Source organism: Bubalus bubalis, chromosome 4, assembly GCF_019923935.1.
Source record: "Bubalus bubalis isolate 160015118507 breed Murrah chromosome 4, NDDB_SH_1, whole genome shotgun sequence".
Classification (NCBI taxonomy): Eukaryota; Metazoa; Chordata; class Mammalia; order Artiodactyla; family Bovidae; genus Bubalus; species Bubalus bubalis.
This window is the reverse complement of record NC_059160.1, coordinates 45493128-45509056: the sequence shown is the minus strand read 5'-3', so window position 1 is coordinate 45509056 and position 15929 is coordinate 45493128. Positions and strand designations below refer to the sequence as shown.

At 47.0% G+C, this 15929-nt stretch overlaps 1 protein-coding gene and 2 pseudogenes across 1 annotated transcript in view; 1 reads left to right on the top strand and 2 right to left on the bottom strand.

The window, feature by feature from the left end:
- LOC123332141 (apolipoprotein L3) overlaps positions 1-15929 on the bottom strand; it is a 262937-nt gene that overhangs the window by 115266 nt on the left and 131742 nt on the right. The window lies entirely within an intron of this gene.
- The window catches only part of LOC123332140, a 49194-nt pseudogene that overhangs the window by 32708 nt on the left and 557 nt on the right, over positions 1-15929 (bottom strand).
- On the top strand, positions 5817-8053 carry LOC123332132 (annotated as a pseudogene).

Sequence of the window (15929 nt, the reverse complement as noted above, 5' to 3'; positions counted from 1 at the left end):
GCCCCGGAGGCCCTGGAGCAGGAGAAGCAGCAGAAAAGAAACAGGGCACCTGCCCAGTGCTGGGAGTTGTAGAATCTCCACACAAACAGATCCGCAACTAGGAAAGTGCAAGATTCCAGGGGGGCCTGGAGAGGAACTGGGGAAGACAGCAGGGGGAGGAGGCTTTGGAGTGGGAACTCTAATTACAGGTAACATTTCACCTGGTGAGGCAGGTGGGGAAAGGCCTTGCAGGGGGAGGGGCAGCCTGAGCAAAGGCCTGGAGGCTGGGGGGGAATCAGAGTCCAGGCATCTGGGAGTCCTCCAGGACCCCTGGTCCAGGCCCTGTGGAGTCAGGAGGGTGAGGAAGACAGGAGTAGGAGCATCAAGAGGGCCTGGCGATGGGCTAAGGACTCTGCACTTGGTCCTGCCCTAACCCCTCCTTTCCCTGCCCAAGGTGGATAACTTGCAGCCACATGGAGCGAGATGTTTGGTGAGAATCTCTGCCCACATAGAGGGGAGGCCTCTGCATCTGGCCATATAGTTGGGCGGGGAGTCTTTTCAGGGTTCTCCTTGCTCCCACTGATAGGCTTTTTGGGCAATGACCTATCAGAGGCTAACAGAGGAGGATGCCCTGGATAGTAATCCAGCAGTGGAAGCACTGTCCAGCATCCACACCCAGCTGAGGCCCCAGACCAGAGTTAGGACCAGGACAAGAATGGCAGAGAAGGATGGAAGGATGAGGTGGAGGGTCCAAATGCATTTTCAAGTGTTTGGCATCATCCAGGATCAGCCCTTTCTGCCCAAGCTCTCCTCCTCTCTCTGCCTTGGCCCTTGGTCCTTGTGTTTCCCAATTTCAATTGGCTGCCCTGGCTCCTGGGGTCCTACAGCTTTGAGGCAGAGAAAGAGGCAGGGGACCAGCCAGCTCTCCTCTCCCACATGCCTGGAGATGGGTCTTTCTATGTAAATTCTCTCCCATCCACACAGTCAGTGCCCACAGCCTTCACCACCTGGCATACTTGCTAGTAATCACGCTGATGGTTACTATTCTTAAGGGGGACCCTGGGCATTGCAGAGGGAATGTGATAGAAAGATTCTAGGATCAGGGCTCAGGTTGGGGGGTTTGGGGGAAACTCTAAGGAAGTTGGGCCACTCTAGACTGGGTGCTGTAGAGAATAGCAGGGGTGGTTTTACCAGTGACTCTATCTACTGAGAGGAGAGACAAGAGCAAGGATAAAGGTGCAATTGGTAAATAAAAAGCAGTCATGATTTTCAGCCAAGGGAGGGAGTGTGAAGATTCTGGGTTCCTGTTGCCACCATCCCTGCTCTTTATTTATTATTACTGTTAGCAGCAAAGTGAGAAGAAGCTGGGTATGGGATCTTAAGCCCAGAGAGTGGGGTGGAATCCAGTTCTCCATAAAGAAGGTTTCTGACCTTGAGCAAATCACAGAACATCTATGCTTCAGCTTCCTTAGCTGTAAACGGGGATAAAGTGGTACACACCTCCTGATTATCAGAACAATATGGATTATAATTTATAAAGTCTTAGAGTAACTACCAGTGCAGAGCAAACTCAGAAATACAAGCCACTCTCACGAGTAGCAGTTACTGTAACTATAAGGACCTTTACTATCACTTCAGTCAGGTCTCAGCAAGAATACTTAAATAAGTATTCTTTTGCCTTCTTAAAATTCTGCCTTAGTGTAATTAACACGCTTATTTTCTCATCTCCTAACACAAGATAGTCACAACCGGAACCAAAAGAAGTTTTCTCTATATAAGGATCTGCGGTTTAAAAAAATAACAGAGAACTGGCAAAACAAAGGATAAACACCATCGCATATGATACGTGTGAATGTAAATTTCTACAGTTTCTTTGCATAATAAAGTAGCTTAAGTATGAAAAAATGTTAGGTGCTGATACCCTTGGATCCAGTCATTCTACTTCTAGAAATAGCTTAATGAAAGAATCTTAAATGGAGGCAAAGTTTTATGCAAGAAGAGTGTTCTTTGCACTACTATTTACATAAAAAATTAAAAACAGCCTGAAGTCCAACAATCAGGAGTGGACAGCAAAGATGACACCATTCAGGTCCTCAACTGACCAAGTCAGGGCTGCAGGGATTGGAGTGTGGCTGGTGGGAGTCCAGAAAAAAGGTTTGTGGGATAAAGGCTATTGCAGAAGTGAGGAAGATGTGGGCTGTGGGAGCTACAGCACTGGGAATTTTATCAGGGCAGAGACTCGAGCACAGGGTGCATGACATCATTTTACAATAAAAAGAGTCATTTTCTGATTAGCATGCATCCACAAAGAGACATTTTTGTACATCAAAGCAAGTAGAGCATAGTCATCAGAAACCTGGAATTTGGATCAGAAAGACTTGGGTTCAAGGCTGGGCTCCAGCAGAATGTGAAAACTTGGACTGACCTAAGTTTACGTGAGTTTCAGGAGCCTGCACGTCATAGACAGTGGATCAATATCACCTATAATCAATTAGTAACACAAGCGTTCCAAACCTCATATAATTTCCAGAGGATTCCCTTCCTACCTGATCTTCTGTCTCTGGTTTTATTGCTCCTATAACTTCAGAGATGGCTCTCTTCTGTCTGATTATCCTCTCTTGTACCCCAACAGGAGAGCAGAACTCTGAGTGCGGAGGACGGCGGGAGGATGAGTAACTTTCCTTAACATGTGATCTGCAGAGCCCAGGGGACAGAGAACCACGCTGGGTTAAATCCATGGTGACACTGGTGGCTGTCCCAAGCGACACCACCCAGGACCTCGCCCCTCGCTGCCCCCTCAGCCACTGCTCACGCGTGATCAAGCCCACAATCTGTTTTCTCTTCCCCAGGGTGAAACGACACCTCCTTCCAGCCTGACATGGACGGGTGAGCTGAAGGGAGATCTCTGAGACCCTGCTGCTGCCACCATGAGCTCAGAAGATCCCAGGGACCGCTCAGGTAGTCAGCCACCTCGTCTCTGGCAGATTCCTACTTGTGACCCAGAATTGAGGCCAAATTAACCTGCCAAGTAATCAAGAACCAACAAAGGCATGGATAAGCATCCCCCAGAGAGGCAATGGGGAGTCCCCTAACATTTGGTGGTCTGTCCCCACAGCCTCTTTCCTGGTCCTCTCCTCAGGGAGCCACAGACAAGATGCTAACTTCCTCCCCCTGCCTCCTGACCTCCAGCTAATGACTCAGAAATGTGGCAGGGCAGCCCATGATGGGGGGCGGGCACAGCAGAGCAAGTCCCCAAGGCCAGGTGGGACAGAGAGAGGAGGTCCCCTCGAGCTTCTCCTGCCCTCTCCCTTGGTCCAAGCCTCCTTCTGCTCCCAGACCCTGGGGTGTCAACACAGAGGCTGTTTCCTCCACCTCTTGCCCTGCTGCCCACCCAGCTGCTCTGTGAGGGTCAGTGGACTCTAAACTGAACCCCAATCTGGCCTTTGCCGCCTCCCACACCTGCCTCCGAGATCTGGAGCACCTTACCTGACCTAACCTGTAAAATGAGAGGAATATTTCCCTATGTTGTGATGAGGACCAAATATAATGTGTGTCCATGGCCTGGGCCAGGGACTACCACATAGTAGGTCCTGCCTAGTGCCGTGCTGTCCCCTCTACCTGGAATGTGGTAGTTCCAAGTAGCAACCTCTCCCCTTCTCTAGAATCCCCTCTCTCCTGTGCTGTGCTAGGGCACCTGCCCAGTGCTCCCAGATATAAACACCTGATTACCAGGTGACTGCCTCAGGCCGGTAGCAGTTCTCCTGTTCTCAAACGCCCATGCAGACACCCAGGTGCTCAGTTATTTCCTCCACCCACACCACCCTAATCAGTCAACACATAGATCTACTGCTGTGGATTCCCTCCATGTGAGCCCTGAGTACATTTCTCCCTTCATGATGCATGAGAAAAAGAAAACCTAAGAACACTTAATATTTCAGGGAAGAGAGAGAGAGGAAGAGATCTGACATCTCTTCATTTAATAAGGACAGTGATATTACTGAATTAAGGCCCCACACTTAAGTCCTCATTTCACCTAATTACTGCCTTAAAGCCCCCAATCTTCTAATACAGTCATTGCACAGTGGGTGGGTCTGGGCATTAACTTATAAATTGGGGCTGGTGCACACAGTCCACCTGAGACCCCAGATAAATCCATCAACAGCATGCCAGATGAATGCTGCTCAGAAAGGTAAACTTTAACCACTTATACTTGATATCATTTACATCACACCATAGATTACTCGAATCTTCAATTTTTATTTTCCTGTCTAGAGAGCCAAAGCTTTTTTGAGGATGTCATTGAGTATTTCCAGGACAGTGTGAGATGGGAACACTTGCAATTCCTGCTCACTGAAGACAAACCCTGGGAGAATTTTGTGACCGAGGCCGATTTGTCCAGGTAACCGTGCAGGTACACCAGGAATGTCACCAACATGCCCCCAGGAAGATTTTCCCAGGCTACTTTCCTCCAGGAAGATCCTCTGGTTGGGGGCAAGGATGTTCCTCCTCAAGATCCTATGTGCAATGTTTCCTCTGTGTTATTTGTTGGCATTGATGGCGCTGGGTTGAGAAGAGACAAAACCTGCAAGGAAGGGCAGGTTATATGACCTTGGACAAGTTACTGAACTACTCTCTGCTTCATCCTCTGTTCAGTTTTATTGTGAGGACACTGAGATCATGCACGCAAGTGCTTTTCATGATTGCTGACACAGAGTAGGTTCTCAGTTAATGTTAATTTAAAATAAGCTTGTTGGGACGAATTAGGGACCTTCTTCCTGGAGATGAGAATGAAGAAGGACTTCCTTTAGGTCAAGTCAGAAAATCCTGACCCAAACATCATTTTGTGTTCCTGGGAATTTTGACTAAAACTCTTTCATTCCCCATCTTAGGAATTATACCAACACTGCAGGTTCCTGCTAGCCATTAAGGCATAGAGGCTGGAGGGGAACTGGTTGGACCTGGTGGGATCCTGGGTCTAGCCCTGCCCAACTCTGGGCCTGTGGGTTTCAGACTTTGAGTCTCAGATTTGTTATGTGTTATGTCTCCAGTGGGAATACCAATTTAAACTGATGGATTGTAGTGATGGCCTCAGAGTGAACTGCAGAGTCAGAGGTGGCGAACCAAGAGCAATCATCTCATCCAAAGGCCTAGGGAGGCCTGGACTAGGGTCAGATCTAGGGGTCAGGGTGGAGCAGAGGGTCCAGGTTGGAGGACTAGTAGGCAGGCTTGGGCAGCAGGCCAGGACTAGAGTGAGGAGAGTGGGCCCTAAGGACACAGAACTGAAGGGGCAGTGACTCTAACACAGGTCCTGTGAGTGGGAGAGGGAACATTTTTTCCCTTCCTGATGGGATCCCCTCAAGCTGGGCTAGAGGGCCCTGGGTGACCATGTCCTCCACACCCTGCCTGGGACCTGGCTTCTCACTCCATCTGGGACCCTCTTCTAGTCTACATAGAGCTGCCCTGACAGTGGGAAGGCCATGTGGCTCAGTGAGCCCTCCAGGGTCATAGTAAGTGGCTGCGACTGTGTGTCATTTGAGGGATCCTGAGGAGCCTCAGGCATCCCAGTAAAGAGGAAAACACTTCCTCCACCAGCTGTGCAAGTGCCGGTCTCTTCAGGCTTAGCCATTCAGATGGGTATTTCCTCAAGTCTCTTGACTCTTTAGAGGTTCCATAAAGTTGCACACAGCCTTGGGGTGCAGGCTCATGAAGCTGTCACAAATTAACATGTGACCCCTGAGAGGTCAGGGGCCCTGGGTGCTGGGTCAGGAGTCAATGAGGTGGGCTGGAGGGCCCACAAGGAACAGGGCTCACAGCACATCTCCTGCTTCCTAGTCAATATGGGCAGTGGACAGACCCAGTGTCCTTTTGCTGAGAAGGCCAAGGGTATCAGGCTTGGGTGAGAGAGCAGATGCCAGACAAAATGATTGTTAAGGGTTCTAGCTGAGCTTTGATTAAAAAATAAATAAAATTCTAGGTGCACAGTTAGCCAATCTGAAAAGTGTGAGGGTACAGTCCTGGGACTGTTCTTACATTTCCCATCATGGGCAAATTTGGGGTATCCCACAACCACCCTCAGATTCTAGAACTCTGTAGAAGGATGCCCAGACTCACTTAAAGCTTCAGGATCCCAGCTATGGTTTATTACAGGGAAGGATGCAGTTTCCCATCAGCCACAGGGCAGATCTGGGCAGGTTTCACACACGAAGCTTCCACTGTCCCCAGGATGCATTACTGTCCTGGATCCAGTGTGGCAGGACACATAGAGCACTGCCCACCAGGGTGCTCACCCTATTTAACAAAAAATTACCCTGACCCGTCATCTCCAGCCCCTCCCAGAGCTCAGACTATTGTCCTAGAGCCCAGCTCCTCCAGAGGTCAGAACTGATACCACGTGACCCAGAGACCCACCACATGTCAACTTGTCAGACTCTCCAGTGGCCAAAGTCCCAGGCAGACGAGGACATTCTTATCAGCCAGAGTATTCTTGGGGCCTAGGGACCACATCCTAGCAGCCAAGAGCAAAAACAAGTGAACTCCTCACTATACATTAAGGTCCCTGAATGAAGGGTTTTCTGCTCTAATCCCAATTCTCTTTGTTTATCTGTGAAGTTCCCATTTTACACACAGTCTGGAAGTGACGGTATTGGTCTGCTTTGACGTGTCTTTATCAAATATCTCTCTTAAGTTATAGGTATCTGAAGATGGCCTTTGCTTATGTATTCCATGTTTGAATAAGTACATGGAGCACTAACAATATACAAATGAGTGTTTAAGGTTGGAAAAAATTTTACATTAGTAAACTTGTGATTTACAATAAAATCTCTGCGGTTTATGCAGGATAGAGCTTGTTGAGCCTGTTTCATAGACAAGCAAACTGTCTTTCTAAGGCTTTAATGTTCATTGTTACAGGGAAGAGGCAGATGTACTCCGTGAATGTCTGATCAAGCTGCAAACAGACTTGGCTGGGGAGGACCAAGACAGGCTCCAAAAATACCAGCAGGAAAAGGAGAGGTTTTTGAAGGAGTTTCCTCAGGTAAAACAGGAGCTGAAGGAGAGCATAAGAAAGCTCCATGAGCTCGCAGACAATGTTGACAAGGTGCACAGCGACTGCACCATCTCCCATGTGGTAGCTTCCTCCACCGGCATTGCGTCTGGCACCCTGAGCATCCTTGGGCTGGTTCTGGCACCCTTTACAGCAGGCCTCAGTCTGGGACTCTCAGCCGCTGGAATAGGGCTGGGAGCAGCAGCTGCTGTAACAGGTTTGTCCACCATGGTGGTAGAAAATGTACACATGTCATCAGCAGAATCCCAGGCCAGTCTCCTTGACATAGCCAAAATAATTTCCTATGTATATGATCTCTACCAAGTTAAAGTCTTTGGGAGCCATATCCGTGCCATCAGGGTGGCCAGAGGCAACCCTCGATTAGTAGCCACTGCTCAGCGCTACATAACCACTGGGCGAGTCTCTCTCCAAAGTGCCCGGCAGGTGAGAAGACATTTCAGAGGCAAACCTCTGGCAATGACTAGAGCAGCTCGCATCAGGAGAGGAGTCCTGTCAGGTTTATTCATGGGGCTGGACGTGTATTCCCTGGTGAAAGGCACACAGGACTTGCAGGAGGGTGCAAAGACAGCATTGGCTGAGAACATGAGGCAGAAAGCCTGGGAGCTGGAGAAGAAGTTGGAGGAGCTCACCTGGATCTATGAGAGTCTGCAATAGGGCCCGACAGGGCAACCCCTAGAACAATGCAGGGACCAGGGACATGTGCAGGGTCAAGGGGAGAAAGCACTTATTTTGGACTGAAGAAGACACTGAGGGCAGAATAAGGGAGAGACAGGGAGACTAGCAATGAGAGGCCAGGAATAGGGGAGCTTTGAAAATGGGAGAAAGCCAAAGTAATCCAGAACAAGTAGCAGAGCTCCTCTATCGCCCTCCCCAGGGTCTGATATTCCAGCAAGAAGGGTTTCCCCTGGTGATGGTCTCTAACTCTACTTCTCCAGCATCAACTCACCTTTGAACTCAGTGGGTAGTGACTTGTTTGTTCCCATGTTTTATTAAAGTATAGTTGATTTACAATATTGTATTAGCTTCAGGTGTGTAGCAAAGTGTTTCAATTATATGTGTATCTGTGTTCATATTTCTCCCTTTTAAATTTTTTATAAGTTCTTCAGTTCAGTTCAGTCGCTCAGTCATGTCTGACTCTTTGAGACTGCATGCACCACAGCATGCCAGGCCTCCCTGTCCATCACCAACTCCCAGAGTTTACTCAAACTCATGTCCATTGAGTCGGTGATGCCATCCAACCATCTCATCCTCTGTCGTCCCCTTCTCCTCCTGCCTTCAATCTTTCCCAGCATCAGGGTCTTTTCAAATGAGTCAGCTCTTCACATCAGGTGGCCAAAGTATTGGAGTTTCACTTTCAGCATCAGTCCTTCCAATGAATATTCAGGACTGATTTCCTTTAGGATGGACTGCTTGGATCTCCTCGCAGTCCAAGGAACTCTCAAGAGTCTTCTACAACATCACAATTCAAAAGCATCAGTTTTTCAATGCCCAGCTTTTCTTATGGTCCAACAGTCACATTCGTACATGACCACTGGAAAACCAGAGCCTTGACTAAACGGACCTTTGTGGACAAAGTAATGTCTCTGCTTTTTAATATGCTGTCTAGGTTGGTCACAACTTTCCTTCCAAGGAACTAGGGTCTTTAATTTCATGGTTGCAATTACCATCTGCAGTGATTTTGGAGCCCAGAAAAATAAAGTCAGCAGCAGTTTCCACTGTGTTCCCATCTATTTGCCATGAAGTAATGGGACCGGATGCCATGATCTTAGTTTTCTGAATGTTGAGCTTTAAGCCAACTTTTTCACTCTCCTTTTTCACTTTCATCAAGAGGCTCTTTAGTTCTTCTTCACTTTCTGCCATAAGGTTGGTGTCATCTGCATATATGAGGTTATGGATATTTTCCCAGCAATCTTGATTCCAGCTTATGCTTCTTCCAGCCCAGCGTTTCTCATGATGTACTCTGCATAGAAGTTAAATAAGCAGGGCAACAATATACAGGCTTTGTATATTTGTATATCCCCAAAAGTACTGCTTTCCGGATTTGGAACCAGTCTGTTGATGCATGTCCAGTTCTAACTATTTCTTCCTGACCTGCATACAGATTTCTCAGGAGGCATGTCAGGTGTTCTGGTATTCCCATCTCTTGAAGAATTTTCCACAGTTTGTTATGATCCACACAAAATTTTTGGCATAGTCAATAAAGCAGAGGTAGATGTTTTTCTGGAACTCTCTTGCTTTTTCAATGATCCAACAGATGTTGGCAATTTGATCTCTGGTTCCTCTGTCTTTTCTAAAACCAGCTTGAACATCAGGAAGTTCACATTTCACATATTGCTGAAGCCTGGCTTGGAGAATTTTGAGCGTTCCTTTCCTAGCATGAGAGATGACTGCAATTGTGTGGTAATTTGAATGTTCTTTGGCATTGCCTTTCTTTGAGATTGGAATGAAAACCAACTTTTTCCAGTCCAGTATGAAAAGGCAAAATATAGGACACTGAAAGTTGAACTCCCCTGGTTGGTAGGTGCCCAGTGTGCCTCTGGAGATCAGTGGAGAAATAACTCCAGAAAGAATGAAAAGGTGGAGCCACAGCAACAACAACACTCAGTTGTCGATGTGACTGTTGTTGGAAATAACGTCCGATGCTGTAAAGAGCAATATTGCATAGGAACCCGGAATGTTAGGTTTATGAATCAAGGCAAATTGTAAGTGGTCAAACAGGAGATGGCAAGAGTGAATGTCGACATTTTATGAATCAGCGAACTAAAATGGACTGGAATGGGTGAATTTAACTCAGAGGACCATTATATCTACTACTGTGGGCAAGAATACTTTAGAAGAAATGGAGTAGCCATCATAGTCAATAAGAGTCTGAAATGCAGTACTTGGATACAATCTCAAAAACAGTAGAATGATCTCTCTTTATTTCCAAGGCAAACCATTCACTATCACAGTATCCAAGTCTATGTCCTGACCAGTAATGCTGAAGAAGCTGAAGGTGATCGGTTCTATGAAGACCTACAAGACCTTCTAGAACTAACACCTAAAAAAGATGTCCTTTTCATTATAGGGGACTGGAATGCAAAAGTAGGAAGTCAAGAAATACCTGGAGTAACAGGCAAATTTGTCCTTGGAGTACAGAATGAAGCAGGGTGAAGGCTAACAGAGTTTTGCCAAGAGAACACACTGGTTTTAGCAAACACCCTCTTCCAACAACACAAGAGAAGACTTTACACATGGACATCACCAGCTGGTCGATACAGAAATCAGATTGATTATATTCTTTGCAGCCAAAGGAGAAGTTCTGTACAGTCAGCAAAAACAAGACTGGGAGCTGACTGTGGCTCAGATCATGAACTCCTTATTGCCAAAATCAGACTTGAATTTGCAGAAAGTAGGGATAACCACTAGACCATTCAGGTATGACCTAAATCAAATCCCTAATGATTATACAGTGGAAGTGAAAAATAGATTTAAGGGACTAGATCTGATAGAGTGCCTGATGAACTATGGATGGAGGTTTGTGACATTGTACAGGAGATAGGGATCAAGACCTTCCCCAAGGAAAAGAAATGCAAAAAGGGAAAATGGTTGTCTGAGGAGGCCTTACAAATAGCTGTGAAAAGAAGAGAAACAAAAGGCAAAGGAGAAAACGAAAGATATTTGAACTCTGCACTAAAGGGAGGAGGAGAATTAATATCTCAGTTTACAAAGCTAAGAATCAAGAAATGGTGGGTCCAGTCGAAAGCATAAGAAATGGAGATGTAAATAAGTTGCTTACAAGTACAAAGCTTCCTAATAGGGGATATCAAATTAGTGAAATAATGATATAAACAGACGATGGGGCAAGGTATAAGAAAAAGTAAAAAATAAATGAAATCCTTATTTTTCCCAGTCAGAAGTAATTAAATAATATCAAATTTTTAAGTCAAGAGAAGGAAAAATGCTATCCTAAATATTGATTAGCTATTGTTGTTGATGACTCCCCACTTAGCACCAGGCACCTTCCCAATTGCATGGTAGGCATTCACTTCCTTTTAGTTCTCACAATGATCCTGTAAGAAAATAAACTGAAGCTCAGAGAGGTGAAGCAATTTACTCAAAGCACACAGCTAGTGCTAGAGCCAGACTCCAAGTCCAGGTTCCTGTCTCCTGAGCACACATTCTCACACCATTCCAGCTCCCAATGTAGTAATATCACTTAAAGACATTGATTAACTATCTAAGCTTTTCCTTGGGAAGGAAAGAGCAGAACCCTCTGTACAAATTGATCTGTTTTAACCATATGCACTTAGGACTGGATTGTTTTAACTCTAAGACAGCAGCAGTCTTTATAGCAGTCAGTAATCCACAAGAATGGGGTGGTTTCTAGTGCCAGCACCCTCAAGATGACAGAAGCGGTTGAATTTAATGCCAACAAGAAATAAGTGTGACTCCTGTGTGACAGATTTCAGTATGGGAGACGTGTTCGTTTTGATGAAACCAAGTTCTCTAAGAAAGCGAAGGTGAAAGTGCAAGTGTTAGTCACTCAGTCGTGTCTGACTCTGTGACCCCAGGGACCCTAGCCCTCCAAGCTCTTCTGGAGGAAATTCTCCAGGCGAGAATACTGGTGGGCATTACCTCCTCCAGGAGATCTTCCCAACCCAGGGATGGAACCAGGTCTCCTGCATTGCGAGCAGATTCTTTACCTTCTGAGCCACTAAGGAAGCCCTCTAAATTCTCTAAGTAGGGATGGTAACTGGGGCTTAACCAAAATAATCAGAATGAACAGTAACCCTAAACAGACACACTGTCCAGCAGCATCTTGCCCACCCACATGTGCACCCATGGGCTTCTGTCCACTCACAGGAAGGAAGACCCCTTGCAGGGGAGGTGAATCCCACAGACTGGCATCTCTGCTCCCGCAAAGGCAAGGATGCTCTTGAAGATGATCAGAGAAGAGGTCAGAAGGGACACCTACATAAATAACAATAATAAAAGATAATGATTACTATAAAGGTGTTTCATTGGGCCAAGCTAAGTCTGTGAAAGGCCATGAGTTCAAAATAATATTACATTGAGAGGACTTTAAATAAAGTGTGGTCAAAAAGGGAGACATAAGGGTTAAAAAGTGTGCTAGTGGAAATGCAGGTGACGCAAGACTCAAGAGACAGGGGTTCAGTCCTGGGGTTGGGAAGATCCCCTGGAGAAGGAAATGGCAACCCACTCCAGTATTCTTGCCTGGGAAATCCAATGGACAGAGCAGCCCGGTGGGCTACAGTCCATAGGGTCACAAAGAGTTGGACACGACTGAGTCGATATCTTTCTTTTCTTTCTATGTTGCCAAGAAGAGTAAGTATAATGGGAAATATTTCATTGTTAACTAAGTTTAAAAAGAAGAGGAGTCTTGAAGTCCATAGGTATATTCCTTTCTGTTTATTTACATGAATGTTTATAAAGGATTGAGAAAGAAAGAACAAGCCCTGACATCCTGAGGCTGGCCTGGTATCACAACAGGGTGCTGCTCTTCTCCCGCTGGATGTAAAGGCTCTCACAGAACTCCAGCCTCACACAGGGTCACCCTGAGAGCAGGAGCGAAGGAGACAACAAACACCCGTCACTGCTCCCCCACCAACACCACGCCCCCTCCCCTGGCTGAAAAGCAGGACTGCTCCTTCTTACCAATCACACCTTCATCCTCGCTCTGGTCTCCATACAGGGAGTTACTGAGACTCACACTGGTAGAACTGACCCCAATTCTCTGCAGCACCCAATCTAGAGTAGCCCCATTTCCTTAGAGTCTCCCTCAAATCCCCTCACCTAAGCCCCATCCTAGCATCTTTCTTTCTAACAGCTTCTCTCTCCGGTCCCCAGGGTTGTCCCTCAGGAATAGCGACAATCAGGTTGCTCAATAGGGAGTGTGCCCAGTGGCAGAGGCTGGAGGCACTGACTGTGTGGGTGGGAGAGAATTCACACAGGCAGACCCACCTCCAAGTAGGTGAGAGAGGAGAGCTCACTGGTCTCCTACCTCCTTCTCTGCCTAGAAGCTGCAGGAGCCCAGGAGCCAGGGCAGCCAATTGCAATCATGAAACATGAAGATGAAGAGTCAAGTCAGAGAGAAGAGGTGGGATCGGGCAGAAAGGGCTGGATCCTGGATGATGCCAAACACTTCTAAATGCATCATGACCCTTGACTTATTCTTCCGTCCTTCCCTGCCATTCTTGTCCTGGTCCTGACCCTTGTCTGGGGCCTTAGCTGGGTGTGGATGCTGGATGGTTCTCCCTTCTGCTGGATTACTATCTGGGTGTCCTCCTCTGTTAGCCTCTGTTGGGTCACTTCCTGGAAAGGCTGCCAGTGGGAGAGGGGAGGACCCTAGAGAAGCTGTCCCTGCCCAACTGCATGGCCAGACACAGAGACCTTCCCTCCATGTGGGCAGACAGAGATTCTACCAAACCTCTCCCTCCACATGGTACAGCTCATACTCTATGGGCAGGGACAGCAGGGGTAAAGGCAGTGTCAGATTCAAACTCTTTAGCCCATCGCCAGGCCCTCCTGATGCTCCTACTCCTGTCTTTTGCACCCTCCTAACTCCACGGGCCCTGGACCAGGGGCCTGGAGGACTCCCAGCTGCCTGGACTCTGATTCCTCCCAGCCTCCAGGCCTTCGCTCAGGCTACCCCTCCAAGGCCTTTCCCCACCTGCCTCACCAGGTGAAATGTTACTGGTTCCTGGAGGCCCATCTCAAAAGCTTCCTCCGCCTGCTGTCTTCCTCTAATTCCCTTCCGGTCTCCCTTGGAATCTTGCACTTTCCTGCCTGTGGGTCTGTTTGTGTGGAGTTTCTGCAGCTCCCAGCACCGGGCGGGGGCTCTGTCTCTTCTCTGCTGCTCCTCCTGCTCCAGGGCTTCTGGGGCTCCCTCCACCCTCCTGGGCACAGCCTGGCTAAAACATGAGGTGTGGGACCTGTTACTGGGGCATGAATCAACCATATTCTCAAAGACATAGCACTACACCTCTTTTACCTACAGTTAGTAATTCCATTTATTTTCCTTGTCTGTCTTCATAAAAGCTCTTTCTGATAGTGCCATCAGATTTCTGAGCGTTTCCATTTATGGGCATCCCACACTTTTCCAGAAGATCACCCTCTGCCAGTAAAAGAAGATGTGAGACCTACATGGTCTATGCTGTCCACCATCTTGGTTTAAGAAAGCTTTTGTATGAACACTGTACTCTCAAGTAGCAGGAAACACCTGCATTTTTTCATGTCTCCTTACCAGAGCCATGATATTTTTATAAGAGGAGAAAGAGGAAGAGAGAACTGTGGAAAAACATGAGGCTTACCTAAAACCTGATATACTGTCCTGAGACCTGAAGACTTGAGCAGGACATGCCTAAACCTCCCCTCCCACAGGATGTCCAGTCCAGGTCTGGTCGGGGTGTGGGGCCCAGCTTCCTCCAGCCTCTCGCTCTCTGCTCCCAAACTGCTGCCTGGGACTTTGAGGGGAAAAGCGTGGAGTTATTTCCTGACTGCAATGGAGGCACTTTTGAAAGCACAGAAATGGGTGTGCTACTCTTTGACTGAGAAAAGTACCACTTAAACATGTCCTGCTTGAATGAGGAGAAGGAGAAGGAAAAAAGGAAGGGGGGATGAAGAGAAAGAGGAAGAAACAAAAAGAGTCTAATCAATCTATCAATTCCAAAGGATCTAAATGAAAATGGAGAAGAAAAAGAACTAGAAACATATTATAAAAAATGTTAAAAATAATTTTGAGTTGGGGAAACCATTCTCATCAAGACCAATTGCCGGAGCCATAAGGAAGGTCTGATTTATTTGACCTCTTGAAAACTAAATATTTCAAAAGGATGCCGCAAACCAAATCAGAAAAGAATGAGAGACCGGAAGACACTGTTTGCAATATTTATAGTAGACAAAGATGAACATTCCCAACACAGAGAGAGCCTAAAATCCACATGAAAAGACTGAATGCCGTTTTCCACAAATGGGTAAGAGATGTGAACGAACAATTCCCGGGGAGGCAACTTGCCCAGGGTCACACAGCTCTCCATGGACAGAGTGGGGCCAAGTCCAGACCTTCTGACATGTGTATGTAAGGGAGGGGAATGGAATGTGATTTAATAACCCAGAAATTTCTAGGATGCCTCTACCTTTATAAACACATAGATCTAATCTCATGCCCCTGTTGTTATACTTATGTATCTACAGTTTTGTTAGGGGAAGCACACTGATTGAAACCGCCCACTCTGGCCAGGCACCATAGTAACCATTTGCATGAGTTGTTTCATGAGAGGAGATCCTTATAAGGAATACGGAACTAATAAGCCACCACCAACCGAAGAGCTCGAGAACGGTCTAAAGTGGACACTGCGTGTCCGTCCACTTCCCAGAATCCCTCTCGCTAGCATCCATCTTGGCTGAGCGATGCGTGCGCCACCACGAAAGATGCTGAATTAGAATGATTGGCCAAAGACCACCCAGAAACTAATCCCATCACCATAAAACCCGAGACTGTGAGCCACGTGGCAGAGCAGTTCTCCTGGGTTCCCTTACCCTACTGCTCTCAACCCGGGTGCCCTTTCACAATAAAATCTCTTTGTCAGCACATGTGTCTCCTCGGACATTCATTTCCAAGTGTTAGAAGAGCCCAGTTTTGCGCCCTGGCAGGGGTCCTCCTTCCTGCAACAGTTTGGCTTCTTGTCTTAAGATCATAAACCCTGTAATATCATGTGGGCGTTGTACAGCAGGGCCTGCGTCTTGTCACTTGGTCTCCTGTCCTTCCTCTCTCAGGCCTTCATTTTTCCCCAGGACCTGGCACTGAGCAGGCACTCAGGACAGCATGGGTGATGAAACCTGATTCTTTGTATCTCAAAAGAAACTTTTTACCGCATCAGCCCCT